This window comes from Schistocerca piceifrons, chromosome 7, assembly GCF_021461385.2.
Source record: "Schistocerca piceifrons isolate TAMUIC-IGC-003096 chromosome 7, iqSchPice1.1, whole genome shotgun sequence".
Classification (NCBI taxonomy): domain Eukaryota; kingdom Metazoa; phylum Arthropoda; class Insecta; order Orthoptera; family Acrididae; genus Schistocerca; species Schistocerca piceifrons.
Window position 1 is genome coordinate 152,701,722 of NC_060144.1, and position 15,619 is coordinate 152,717,340.

The following is a 15,619-nucleotide window of genomic DNA, read 5'->3' on the forward strand; positions in this document are numbered from 1 at the left end:
AAAACACAATGAAGATTATTTGTAACCAAAATTGTTCGCAATTAAAAGTTATTAATTCTAGGTGCAAGTTGCAAACATTGATGTGACAAAAGTCATGGAATAGTGATATGCACATATATAGATGGCGGTACTAACTCGTACACGAGGCATAAAACGGCAGTGCATTGGCGGAGCTGTCATTTGTACTCAGTTGAGTCATGTGAAAGGGTTTCCTACGTGATTATGGCCGCACGATGGGAATTAACAGACTCTGAATACCGAATGGTAGTTGGAGTTAGAAGCATGGGACATTCCATTCCGGCAATCGTTAGAGAATCCACTGTTCCGCGGTTCACGGTGTCAAGGGTGCGCCGAGAATACCAAATTTTACGCATTTCCTTTCACCAGGGACAACGCAGTGGTCGACGGCCTTCTCTTAACGATCGAGAGCTGCGGCATTTTAGTACAGTTGTCAGTGCTGACAGACAAGCAACACCGCTTGAAATAACCGTTGAAATCTATGTGGGACGTTCGGCGATTGTAACCGTTAGGACAGTGCGGAGAAATTTGGCGTTAATGGGCTACAGTAGCAGACGCCCCCCCATGAACCATGGACCTTGCCGTTGGTGGGGAGGCTTGCGTGCCTCAGCGATACAGATGGCCGTACCGTAGGTGCAACCACAACGGAGGGGTATCTGTTGAGAGGCCAGACAAACATGTGGTTCCTGAAGAGGGGCAGCAGCCTTTTCAGTAGTTGCAGGGGCAACAGTCTGGATGATTGACTGATCTGGCCTTGTAACATTAACCAAAACGGCCTTGCTGTGCTGGTACTGCGAACGGCTGAAAGCAAGGGGAAACTACAGCCGTAATTTTTCCCGAGGACATGCAGCTTTACTGTATGATTAAATGATGATGGCGTCCTCTTGGGTAAAATATTCCGGAGGTAAAATAGTCCCCCATTCGGATCTCCGGGCGGGGACTACTCAAGAGGACGTCGTTATCAGGAGAAAGAAAACTGGCATTCTACGGATCGGAGCGTGGAATGTCAGATCCCTTAATCGGGCAGGTCGGTTAGAAAATTTAAAAAGGGAAATGGATAGGTTAAAGTTAGATATAGTGGGAATTAGTGAAGTTCGGTGGCAGGAGGAACAAGACTTTTGGTCAGGTGATTACAGGGTTATAAACACAAAATCAAATAGGGGTAATGCAGGAGTAGGTTTAATAATGAATAAAAAAATAGGAGTGCGGGTTAGCTACTACAAACAGCATAGTGAACGCATTATTGTGGCCAAGATAGACACAAAGCCCATGCGTACTACAGTAGTACAAGTTTATATGCCAACTAGCTCTGCAGATGATGAAGAAATTGATGAAATATATGACGAGTTAAAAGAAATTATTCAGGTAGTGAAGGGAGACGAAAATTTAATAGTCATGGGTGACTGGAATTCGTCAGTAGGAAAAGGGAGAGAAGGAAACATAGTAGGTGAATATGGATTGGGGGGAAGAAATGAAAGAGGAAGCCGCCTTGTAGAATTTTGCACAGAGCATAACTTAATCATAGCTAACACTTGGTTCAAGAATCATAAAAGAAGGTTGTATACCTGGAAGAATCCTGGAGATACTAATAGGTATCAGATAGATTATATAATGGTAAGACAGAGATTTAGGAACCAGGTTTTAAATTGTAAGACATTTCCAGGGGCAGATGTGGATTCTGACCACAATCTATTGGTTATGAACTGCAGATTGAAACTGAAGAAACTGCAAAAAGGTGGGAATTTAAGGAGATGGGACCTGGATAAACTGAAAGAACCAGAGGTTGTAGAGTGTTTCAGGGAGAGCACAAGGGAACAATTGACAGGAATGGGGGAAAGAAATACAGTAGAAGAAGAATGGGTAGCTCTGAGGGATGAAGTAGTGAAGGCAGCAGAGGATCAAGTAGGTAAAAAGACGAGGGCTAATAGAAATCCTTGGGTAACAGAAGAAATATTGAATTTAATTGATGAAAGGAGAAAATATAAAAATGCAGTAACAGAAGCAGGCAAAATGGAATACAAACGTCTCAAAAATGAGATCGACAGAAAGTGCAAAATGGCTAAGCAGGGATGGCTAGAGGACAAATGCAAGGATGTAGAGGCTTGTCTCACTAGGGGTAAGATAGATACTGCCTACAGGAAAATTAAAGAGACCTTTGGAGAGAAGAGAACCACTTGTATGAATATCAAGAGCTCAGATGGCAACCCAGTTCTAAGCAAAGAAGGGAAGGCAGGAAGGTGGGAGGAGTATATAGAGGGTTTATACAAGGGCGATGTACTTGAGGACAATATTATGGAAACGGAAGAGGATGTAGATGAAGATGAAATGGGAGATAAGATACTGCGTGAAGAGTTTGACAGAGCACTGAAAGACCTGAGTCGAAACAAGGCCCCGGGAGTAGACAACATTCCATTAGAACTACTGACGGCCTTAGGAGAGCCAGTCCTGACAAAACTCTACCATCTGGTGAGCAAGATGTATGAGACAGGCGAAATACCCACAGACTTCAAGAAAAATATAATAATTCCAATACCAAAGAAAGCAGGTGTTGACAGATGTGAAAATTACCGAACTATCAGTTTAATCAGTCACAGCTGCAAAATACTAACGCGAATTCTTTATAGACGAATGGAAAAACTGGTAGAAGCAGACCTTGGGGAAGATCAGTTTGGATTCCGTAGAAATGTTGGAACACGTGAGGCAATACTAACCTTACGACTTATCTTAGCATTTGTAGACTTAGAGAAAGCTTTTGACAACGTTAACTGGAATACTCCCTTTCAAATTCTGAAGGTGGCAGGGGTAAAATACAGGGAGCGAAAGGCTATTTACAATTTGTACAGAAACCAGATGGCAGTTATAAGAGTCGAGGGGCATGAAAGGGAAGCAGTGGTTGGGAAAGGAGTGAGACAGGGTTGTAGCCTCTCCCCGATGTTATTCAATCTGTATATTGAGCAAGCAGTAAAGGAAACAAAAGAAAAATTCGGAGTAGGTATTAAAATTCATGGAGAAGAAGTAAAAACTTTGAGGTTCGCCGATGACATTGTAATTCTGTCAGAGACAGCAAAGGACTTGGAAGAGCAGTTGAACGGAATGGACAGTGTCTTGAAAGGAGGATATAAGATGAACATCAACAAAAGCAAAACGAGGGTAATGGAATGTAGTCAAATTAAATCGGGTGATGCTGAGGGGATTAGATTAGGAAATGAGACACTTAAAGTAGTAAAGGAGTTTTGCTATTTAGGGAGTAAAATAACTGATGATGGTCGAAGCAGAGAGGATATAAAATGTAGACTGGCAATGGCAAGGAAATCGTTTCTGAAGAAGAGAAATTTGTTAACATCGAGTATAGATTTAAGTGTCAGGAAGTCGCTTCTGAAAGTATTTGTATGGAGTGTAGCCATGTATGGAAGTGAAACATGGACGATAACCAGTTTGGACAAGAAGAGAATAGAAGCTTTCGAAATGTGGTGCTACAGAAGAATGCTGAAGATAAGGTGGGTAGATCACGTAACTACTGAGGAGGTATTGAATAGGATTGGGGAGAAGAGAAGTTTGTGGCACAACTTGACTAGAAGAAGGGATCGGTTGGTAGGACATGTTTTGAGGCATCAAGGGATCACAAATTTAGCATTGGAGGGCAGCGTGGAGGGTAAAAATCGTAGAGGGAGACCAAGAGATGAATACACTAAGCAGATTCAGAAGGATGTAGGTTGCAGTAGGTACTGGGAGATGAAGAAGCTTGCACAGGATAGAGTAGCATGGAGAGCTGCATCAAACCAGTCTCAGGACTGAAGACCACAACAACAACAACAGTAGCAGACGAGCGTGGCGAGTGCCTTTGCTAAAAGCACAGCCTCTCAAGCAGCGCCTCTCCTGGTCTTCTGACCACATCTGTTATAACCTAGACGACTGGAAAACCGTGGCCTGTTCAGATGTGTCCCGAGTTCAATTGGTAAGAACTGACGTTAGCCGCACGGGGTAGACGTGCGGTCGTGGGCGTCTTGTCACGGTTCGCGTGGCTCCCCCCGTCAGAGGTTCGAGTCCTCCCTCGGGCATGGGTGTGTGTGTTGTCCTTAGCGTAAGTTAGTTTAAGTTAGACTAAGTAGTGCATAGGTCTAGTGACCGATGACCTCAGCTGTTTGGTCCCACAGTCCTTACCACAAATTTCCAATTTCCAAACAGACAGTAGGTTTCGAGTGTGATGCAGACCACACAATTCATAACCCAAGATGTCAACAATGCACTGTGGAAGCTGGTGGTGGCTCCATGACGGTGTGGGCTGCATTTACATGGAATGGACTGGGTCCTCTGGGCTAACTCAATCGATCATTGGAAATGGTTATGTTCGGCTACTTGGAGATCACTTGCAGCCATTCATGGTTGCCATGTCCCAAACATCAATAGAATTTTTATGGATGACAATACGCCATTTCAACGGGCCACGAGACTGGTTTGAAGTACACTCTGGACAATTCGAGTCAATGATTTGGCCACCCGATATCAGTCCTATTCAATATTTATAGGACATAATCAAGACGTCAGTTCGTGCGCAAACTCCAGCACCGGTAACACTTTCGCAATTGTGGAGGCAGCGTGGCTCAATATTTCTGCATAGGACTTCCAGCGACTTGTTGAGTCCGTACTACGTCGATTTCCCGCATTACGCCAGGCAAAAGGAGGTTCGACACGATGTTGGGAGGTATTCCATGACTTTTGTCACCTTACTTGGTAAGACAGTATTCAAGATTTTTGTCCTGTTATTATGATTGAGTTAAGTGTAACCAGTGAGAAGTCTCTCTCGTCGTAGTAGTTACTACAGATTTCTGATAACAGTGTTTACGCACTTGTCAGTTGTCGAAGTCTGGTCACTCGGAAGAACCAGGAACGAGGAGGCCGTTGGCGCCGTGGGCGCTGCCTGCCGTGTGAACTAGATGCTCGGAGAAAGTCGCCGACAAGGCGGTGAATTCCGCATGCTGTCTTCTGGACAGCCGGAAAGAGGAAGTCCAGCGCAGGAAGTTGCGCAATGCTCACGGGCTTCCGACAGACCCCGTGAAACTCGGACAGCCGTCGACGTACGAGTGACGAGACGAAAAGGACCGAAAGAAAAAAAGGAGCAAATAGGGAATGGAGAGAAACGTCGGCTTCCTGACAAGCGTCGCCAATCAGCACATGTAATAACACACACCGAGACACAAGTGTGCGTGGCCAAATGCCGTAATTGGCCCGTCTCTATAGGAGAAACAGCTTTCGCTGCACGGAATCCCCGTAGCTGTTAGGTGAAGAAGATCCGCTTCAAAAGGATGAGCGGGTTGCGTCTGTCTCAAGCGACTTTAACAGATCTTTCATTCTGGAAGACTCATTCGCGAGTCTTGTCCACTCTGCAGGCACTAGCTGGCGGAAATTTTCTTGTACCACGGCTAACGGTATGTCTCGTATCCTAATTGAGGCAAAGGTCGACTCATGTTGTTAATAGTGGCATACAGGTGTTGGACAAAAATATGGGAGCTCCGCGAGAAATTCACGCTGGAACATAAATGCAGATGCTAGCCATGTCTCCAGGTTGCGCTGCGTCTGCCTAATGTCCCGAATACGTTGCACGTATTACTCGTGTTTAGAACATTGTTCTCTGTAGTTGAGTTACGTCGGTGCCAAGTGAATTCGAAAGTGAGCATATTTCTTTGCATGGTGGGTGTTTCCGTAACCAAGGTAGCCGAAGTGTTTGATGTTCCAAGAGGCACCGTATCGAAAATTTATACTCTATACAGGGAAAGCGGAAAAACATCATTCGCTAAGTCACAACGCGGACGAAAGTGTGTTTTAAGTGATCGTGACAGACAATCATTGAACAGGACAGTGTCAAAAATTTGGAGGAAGACCGAACAAGATGGCGCAGTAATTAGCACACTGAACTCGCATTCGGGAGGACGACAGTTGAAACCCGTGTCGTGCCATCGTGATTTAGTTTTTCCGTGATTTCCCTACATTGCTTCATTTAATTGCCGGTATGGTTCCTGTGAAAGGGCACGGTCGACTTTCTTCCCCATCCTTCCCTAATCCGATGGAACCGATGACCTCGCTGTTTGGTCCCCTCCCCCGGATCAATCAGTCAACCAACGTAAGAGGACGATAGCTGCAAAAGTCACTGCAGAATAGGGTGTCGCATTCGCGAACAGTGTCAGTACCAAAACAACATGAAGGCAGCGGCAGAAGCTTGGAATTGCAGGCCGAGCTGGGATTTCGAAACTACTTGTCAGTGATGCAAATGCCTGAAACAGGAAAAACGTGGTGCCTAAGATATAAAATATGGACTATGGAAAAATGGAAGAAAGTCATTTGGGCAGATGACTCTTGTTTCACACTGTTTGCAACTTCTGGCCGACTTTTCATCCCAAGCGTGGAACATGGCGAGAGCTCGGTGATGATTTAGGCAGCCGCGCCGTGGTACTCCACTGGCCGCATGGTTGCTCAGCAAGGTCACATTAGTGCCAAAGTTTATGTCACCATCCTTGCTGATCACGTCTATCACATAGTATGTTTGGCCCCCAACGGCGATGCTGCTTCTCAAGACAACAGCGCTCCTCTTCACACAGCTCACATCTTCCAGGACTGGTTTTGTGAGCGCGAGAAGAATTTTCCCATGCCTTTGTGGTCTACTTTGGGGAGGTGGATGCTTGATCGCAATCCACCTCCTGAATTTGCCATTATTTTGCAGGAAGATTGTTGTAAGATTCCCTTTAAAACCATACGCGCACTGTATTTACCCATTTCGAGACAAAACATTATTGAAATATTCTATAATCTACTTATTGTTCCTTCCAGTTTAGATGTTTCAATATATTGTTTAAAATGTTATATAGCATGTAACAGACACTCATCATTGCAAATAATGTAAGCTATTTGATTACTCATTTTTAGACGAAGATATAGAAACAGAAACACAAAGTTGATACTACTTGACATGCCCTGTCGGAATCGGGCATTTTATGTTTTCTTAAATTATTTTTTAATTATTACTGAGACTTGAATGTAACGATTACGAATTGTGGTGTCACCGCCAGACACCACACTTGCTAGGTGGTAGCCTTTAAATCGGCCGCGGTCCGGTGGTATACGTCGGACCCGCGTGTCGCCACTATCAGTGATTGCAGACCGAGCGCCGCCACACGGCAAGTCTAGAGAGACTTCCTAGCACTCGCCCGTTGTACAGCCGACTTTGCTAGCGATGGTTCACTGACAAAATACGCTCTCATTTGCCGAGACGATAGTTGGCATAGCCTTCAGCTACGTCATTTGCTACGACCTAGCAAGGCGCCATTATCAGTTGCTATTGATATTGTAAATAATGTGCAGACAAGAGCTACGTTCAACATTAATGGATTAAATTTAAGTATTCCACCATCTGCGTCAGTTTTTCTAAGTTCTAATTTCCTTGTCCTGTTCCAGACCTCACTCCAGCCTGCGTGAGCTAAAACGCGTGCCTTTCGGCTTCCTCTAAATTTAGTGGGTTGGTCTCCTGCCAGTCCACAACACGAATAATTTATGGAGCTACTTAATCGTAGTGGGATGCTGATCCCATGGCCTGAGAGAACTTGAGCAGCACATATGTCGCCATACGTGGAGCTTACAGCAGGTGGATGGTGTGAGGGGCCACATGAAAACATGTATTGCGCACTGACATCTAGATTTGGGATGAACCGGGAGACGGTCATCAGTCATAACTAAAATAAGAAACGTTAACCACAGCAACTCAGTTTTGAAACAGAAAATATCAGACGAAGTCTGTCAGCTGTCATCCACAGCTGTGGTATCATTCTGGTGCAGTAAACTTGGAATTGACGGCGACAGTCACTCGGAAGAATAGGAAGAAGCGCGACACTACACGATGTTATACAGAAGATTTTGGAGCGTCATGTCTGTCAGTCGACACTTGGGCATGATTCAGCTGTATCCCAGTGTACACTACGACATTAATATTTTCTGAGTTAATTACGTCCGTTAATACCAGAAGTGGGTTTCTATAAATGTCACCTTAAACTTATCGTCACGGCTTCCCTGATTTCCATTTATTAATGGTACCTTCCTGCAAGCCAATCAGAAGCCTCAAGATTAATTTGCAGCATGATAGCGCTACCGACTTTGAGAACGTCGATAGAAGAAATGCAATATGTAGCAGGTAGGGGACGGTCTAGATCAATAATTAAGAGGTTAATTCAAGGATAGGGTAGCCTCATTTTTTCTCCCTCAGTGAAATGGTTTCGAGAAAGTACCAACCAGACCCTGCCACCGTCTGTAAAATGGTTTGAAAGACGGACTAACCTCACCATGACTTCCTCTGTGAAATGGTTTCAAGGATGAACTGACCTGACCTTCCCTCCGACAGTGAAATGGTTTCGGCGATGGACTGACATTGCCCTACCTCTCTTAGTGAAACAGCTTCAAAGACAAATTATCATCGTCTTGCCTCCCCAGTGAAATGTTTCAAAGCCAGACTGACCTCATCTTACCTCGATCAGTGAAACGTTAGAAGGAGGGATGAAACTCACTTGCCTCTGTCAGTGAAATGACTTCAACGGCAGGCTAATCTTGCTTTGCCTCTCTCAGTAAAATGGTTTCAAAGACGGACTAACATCACCTCACTTTCCTGATTGACATGTTTCAAGGACAGACAAAACTCACCTTGCCTCGTCAGTAACCGTGCCTTGCCTCTCTCAGTGAAATGGTTTCATAGACGAACTAACATCACCTTGACTTCCTCAGTGAGGTGTTTCAAGGACAGACTAAAGTCACCTTTCCTCCCTCAGTGAAATCGTTTCAAGAATGAATCAAATTGCCTTGGCTCTGTCTGTGAAATGCTTTCAAAGACAGAGTAACCTCACCTTGTTGCCCTCAGTGAAATGATTTTGCCCGATGTAACCAGGTCACTGAGCGACGGTAGGGAATGAAATAAACGAGAAGTGCATGGAAGCCTATGCGAAATAGCTACAGGAATAAGAAATATCTTCATTGGTATTACGAAAGCGTTCTGAAACGTAATGCCTCCGAATTTTTTATGTGAAAACTCTTAAAGTTTTTAAAATGAAACAAACGTCATTAATATTCTACATCCTAATTTTTCATGTCTACGTATTTGCAGCTCTTTGCCGCTAGAGGGCTTCTAATTTAGCGTGTAACATGTCAGTGTGAAACGTAATTATGCCGACACGTAAGATACAGTGTGCTGTAATCGAGCTTCGAATTCGAAGAGTTCGTCCACACATGGTGTATCCTCTCATTCAGTGTCAGACCAGAAACATCTCCTGCAGAATATGCAACCTTGGATTCACAGTCATCGATCATCCTCCATCTCTTGTTTCCAAAACTTAAAGATCATCTTCGCGGACTTCGTTTTGATTGTGATGATGTGGTGTAAGCAGAGGTGACGTTGTGACTCCATCAACAGAGTCAAAGATTCTACAGTGACGGTATCAACAATGTAATCTCTCGTTGGGAGAAATTCGTTCGTCGAAAGCAAATGGGTCAAAATAAAGAGAGATTTGACGTTGTATGCATCATTAAATTTTAAATCATCACAAAAGTAGACACATTCCTTCATTAGCTCAGAAAAATTCTGTGATTTCACTGTTGACCTGTTTAGGGGATATCATGCTACTTGCCTGAAATGATTTGCAAACAAATCTCATATGTACATCATATATACCATTTCAGGCAAAAAACTCCATTATTCCCTAAACACGTCGCAAACATTTTCTTTCCTTATGTTTTTTCACCTCATATATTCTAAAACCTTACATAAAATAAAAAAGAGGAGATAGGCAAGATAATTATGAAATTACAATGGACAAGTATGGCTATTTGAACAAAAATTTTCAATGGCATTAGCTGCCCATTCTGCAACACGCTAAGACATACGCTATAGGCATCCGTAAGAGTACAGAAAATACGCAGAATAACAACCGTGCATCACACTATTCTTGCCGTCAGCTAAAATGAGGAAGGTTGGGGAGTCTGGGCAGGTTAACAGCCTAGTTTACTTCTACCTTTCTGTCAACATACAGCAGTAACGCAATAAACAAAAGATAGCATAGTGAAATGTGTACAACACCAAGACGAAAAACTGATCGATGCCCCAGCTGCAACAAGAAGGCATTCGTGAGGGGGCAGTACTCTGTACACACACACACACACACACACACACACACACACACACGTACCCCTCAGAGTCCAGAAGGAGGTACTCCAGAGTCAGGCAGTAGCTTTCACAGACAAGCAGCTTGTTGACCCTCACTGTGGCAACTCTTTCTCGCAGTGACGGATAGCCTTCTCACACTGCAGTGGCATGCTAATTCTCAGAGAAGTAATACGTTCCTACTTCTATGCCACCTACGAATCTCCTGCGCTGCTATCAGCTTTGTTGTTTTGCTGAATTGCAACATTCTTTGGCATCTGTCAGAAGGCTAGCTGGAGCCCTTGCTTTTGTAGCTGTCTTATAGGTTCAAGATAGTTTCACTCTCTCTGCACATGTAGTAAACTGTTAAGAGAGTGCAGGTGGAATTGCGGTGTATGAGATCATCTTGTCTGTTTCAATCCTTATTTCCTATAGCCCTTAAGGACCAGGTGCAGTTGCAGAATAGACACTGAAAATTCATTTCGTAGACGTATACTGAAAAGAAAGTCCGGATAAAATATGAAAGAACCAGGACATTTACCTATTTGGGTACATACATTATAGTAATAAATTTAAAACTTTGTAAAACTGGCATTAAAAATAAAGCTTGTAGTGAGCGCCTTCTTGAAATCTGTCATTTCTAATATTATTCTGGGACTCCTAAGTAGCCAAGGAGCGTCGTACTCCAACACTGATTTAAAACAGTAGTATTAGTCACGCCCACTTCAGAAAGTCAGTTTTTGGATCATTAAAAGACCATAATGCGAGCGGATGAGCGAGAATATTTTATGCAGATATCAAGACGTACCATGGATCTTGCCGAGTTGACTTGCCTTGCGGACGTCGATGATACAGATAATCGTACAGTAGGTACAATCACAACCGAGAGGTATCTGTGGAGAGGCCACGCAAATCCATGGTTTTTGAGGACGGGCGGCAGCCTTTCCAATAGTTGCAGGGGCAAAACCGTGAATGTTTAACTGATCTGGCCTTTTAATATTTAGCTAATATGATCTTGCTATGTTCGTACTGTGAACAGATAAAATGAAGGGGAAACTACAGCCCCTATTTTTCGCGAGGGCATGCTGCGCTACTTACTGTAAGGCGTAATCCTGATGGCATCCTCTTGGGTGGTAAAATATTCCAGAGGCGAAAGAGTCCTCCCATCAGGATCTCCCGACGGCAACTAATCATTAATCTTTATTGAGGTGTCGACAGAGATACATAATGGGTGAAGGTCCCAGCAATTATCCAGATTAGGAGGCTTGCGCAGGAGAGATTAGCCAGGAGAACTACATCAAACCAGTCTTCGGACTTGAGACCACAACAACATCAATAGTAACAATTTGTTTGTTGTTAACACATCCGCACCGAACGAAACAAACAGAAAATGGAGCTGTCGAATACCAATTGAAACACTGATTAAAACCTACTTCGGCTCTCGTCTGCTGCATGGATATGGGAGACTCTGCTACAGAAGGTCACTTCATAAGTGCTGCTTGTCGTGTGCTTGCGAGAGTAATGTTGGTGGCTTCCGCTGTGAGGTGTGTTGGGAACGCAAGACGCTTTGTCGCCAAGTGTTCTTAAGTATCCAGTGAGGGAACGGAAAAAATAACGCATGACGGGCAAAACATAAGTGGTTAATAGCAGACTAACAGCGAGGAAGAGGGCGTTCCTCGCCAAACCAAGACTGCAGGTATCAAACATCAGTCTTAATATGAAGAAGAAATTTCTGAACAAGTACGTGCCAACCACAGAATTGCAGGTAAGTGAATCATGGTTAGGGAAAACTGGAGAAGAAAAGAATTGATGTATTTGAGATGTGGAGTTAGTATTCTGAAAATTAGATGGACTGCTAAGAAATGAGGAGTTTCTCAGTAGAATAAGGCAGGAAGGAATCCGCGAAAACCTCTGCCTAGAAAAAGGAGCAGGGTGATAGGACATGTGTTAAAACACGAGGGAATAGCTTCCATTGTAATTGAGGGAGCAACAGAGATTGCAGTTGGAAAACATCCAACAAATAACTGAGAACAGTGGGTTTAAGTACGTCTCTCAGATGAAGAGGTTGACAGAAGATGAAATTGTGGAAGACCGCATCAAATAAAAGCGAAAGAACTTAGGACAAACGCTATATCCTGTTGCAATTTATGTAAGACTCATATTCTAGGCCGACCGCAAGACAGCTTGTTTTGAAAATAATTTTATTAATATCGAAATTGTTGTGATTGTGCTGAAAATAAAAACGAAGTGCGTACTGAATTTGTTATAATAGTCCCGGAAAATAAATTGTTTTCATTGATCACGGGCGTTTCCAGTACTACTGAAATGTTCTATGCAAATAACCTCTGCTTTAGCAGTTATTCGATGAAACGGTGATTAGCAATCTGAGGCAGCTTTTGTTGATCGTCGTTTACTTTCATAAGGCTTTATGCTCCACCTGTTCGGTATCAAAAACTTCTTCCTCAATCCCATATCAGTACCTGATAGCATCAAAGCTCTGTAGTTGTATAACTTCACTACTGTACATCAGTCTAAAAGGTCTTCCTTTCTTCAAACACCGTAAGTACTCTTTCTTGATGGGTACGGAAATCCTTCTACGACTTCTGCTCATGTTTGTTTCCCGAATTTTTCTTTAAACATGTCACCATTTTTCGTATTATCAGTCTTCAGCAACTTGGTTTTAGCTTTGCATCTCCTTGATTCAGATTCTTGGTTATGTGCTTTTCAGTCATTCAACTGATCTTCTGCGCCTTCTTTATCTTCGAGCAAAAGAGCTACTTTATCTTCGCTTTGGTATCACTTTTGGCCGGCCGGAGTGTCCGAGCGGTTCTAAGCGCTACAGTCTGGAACCGCGCGACCGCTACGGTCGCAGGTTCGAATCCTGCCTCGGGCATGGATGTGTGTGATGTCCTTAAGTTAGTTAGGTTTAAGTAGTTCTAAGTTCTAGGGGACTGATGACCTCAGCAGAGTACCTCGTCTCCTACTTTCCAGATTTCACACTCCTGGAAGAAAGGATATCCTTTCTTCCAGGAGTGCTAGTTCTGCAAGGTTCGCAGGAGTGCTTCTGTGAAGTTTGGAAAGTAGGAGACGAGGTACTGGCAGAAATGAAGCTGTGGAGACGGGCCGTGAGTCGTGCTTGGGTAGCTCAGATCGTAGAGCACTTGCCCGCGAAAGGCAAAGGTTCCGAGTTCGAGTCTAGGTCCGGCACACAGTTTTAATCTTCATATCAACGGACACTCCGCTGCAGAGTGACAATTTCATTCTGGATTATAGACATTCTTTAGACTACAACATGACGAGGACCTTCAGTTAGTAAGGAACGTAACATTCCGCGAGAAATGGATCAGCAGAAATAGTCACGTTTCTCGGCCACCAAGGTCCTCCAACCTTACCCCCTTAGATTTTTGGCTGTGACAATGGTTGAAAGGCAAAGTCTACAAAGAAAAAGCTAACGCGAGAGACGTATTGATCATTGGAATTATGAATAGGACTGCCCTCATAAAAAAGGTGAAGATAAACTCAAAGCAGCTGTACGTGGTGTTATAAAGGGAATTTGAATATCGTAAAGGGAATTTGAATATCTTCGAACTTCATCATTTGTCTGTGCTGAACGCCTGTGACCTTTAAGTTGGACATACGTTAGAGGGAATGTTTTATTCGAACTAGTCAATACTAAAACCTCCTAGAATAGATATTCTCTATTCCTCCTGAAACACCCTGTAAATAGTATCATTTATTTTCATACATCACAGCGGAGACATACCATAGTTCGGGAAGACGACTGTACACACTGGTGGTAAGTGACAGACAGAGGACTCCGTTATTTGGAGGTTTTTTCGAGACTGCAGAGATCAAAAAGAATCTTGTGCCATCTTTGGAATGAAATGATCTGGACGAGTTAAGTCATCTTCGTGGGAGCAAGGGAAATTATGGCTTGATTAAGGAAAACTGTACTATGAAACTCTCCCACGGCACATTTGACAAAACAACACTTTAAGCATGTAAACAGATTTCTCGCTGCTTTTGCTGTAGTATTCGTCGGTGCTGTGTTTTGTTCTGTCGCGAGTAATATTAATGTGTCTCAAAATCGTAATTAAAAATTAAAAAACTGTAATTTTCTTAGCACTCTGCGACAGAGAGAGTTCAGTATTGTATGGATAGAAAATCAATTACAGTGTGATTTCGGAAGTAGAGAAGCGTCAGTGTGTAACGGGTATAAATGCAGATACTTGTATTCATGACTGAGAATGGTGTACTGAGCAACATTACATGAGTACTTACTTCATTTTCAAACTGATAATTACAGCTATTTGGAGTAGTATGGTTCTAGGTTGGTTAGTAACTCCAAGTACATGTGGCAAGATGGTTCAAATGGCTCTGAGCACTATGGACAACTACTTAAACCTAACTTACCTAAGGACATATCACACATCCATGCCCGAGGCAGGATTCGAACCTGCGACCATAGCGGTCGCGCGGTTTCAGACTGTAGCGCCCAGAACCGCTCGGCCACCACGGTCGGCCATGTGGCAAGAGCAAGCCACTAATGCTGAGCAGCTGGTCAGGTGTTGAGGTGTGGTCCCACAGCCACAAAACGGTTAGTGTATACGACAGGTGTAGTCCACGTAGTAGTGCAGTTATGACAATGCAGAAAACATCAGGCTGTAAAGTTTGTGACGTGTTTGTGGGAATTCTGTCCGACACAGAGAAAAAAACAACCAACACACTGACATATGCGTATATTAAGGTTCCACATATAAACTGGTACACCTGCCTAATATCGTGTAGGGCCCTCGCGAGCATGGTCTCGACTAATGCGACTAATGTCCGAAGTAGTCGTGGACGGAACTGGCACCACGAATCCTGCAGGACTGTCGATAAAACCGTAAGAGTATGAGGGGGTGGAGATCTCTTCTGAACAGCACGTAGCAAGACATCCAGATATGCTCAATAATATTCATGTCTGGGGAGTTTGGTGGCCAGTGGAAGAGTTTAAACTCAGAAGAGTGTTCCTGGAGCTACTCTGCAGCAATTCTGGACGTGTGGGTGTCTCATTGTCCTGCTGGAATTGCCCAACTCCGTCGGAATGCACAAGGGATATGAAAGGATGCAGGTGATCAGACAGGATGCTTACGTACGTGTCGTCTGTCAGAGTCGTATGTAGAAGTATCAGGGGTCCCATATTATTCGAACTGCACACGCTCTACATCATTACAGAGCCTCCACCAGCTTGAACAGTCCACTGCTGACATGCAGGGTCCATGGACACATCAGGTTGTCTCCATACCTGTACGCGTCCACCCGCTCGATACAATTTGAAACGAGGCTCGACCGACCAGGCAACATGTTTTCAGTCATCAGCAGTCCAATGTTGGTGTTAACGGGCCCACGCGATATGTAAAGCTTTTTGTCGTGCAGTCATCAAGGGTACAC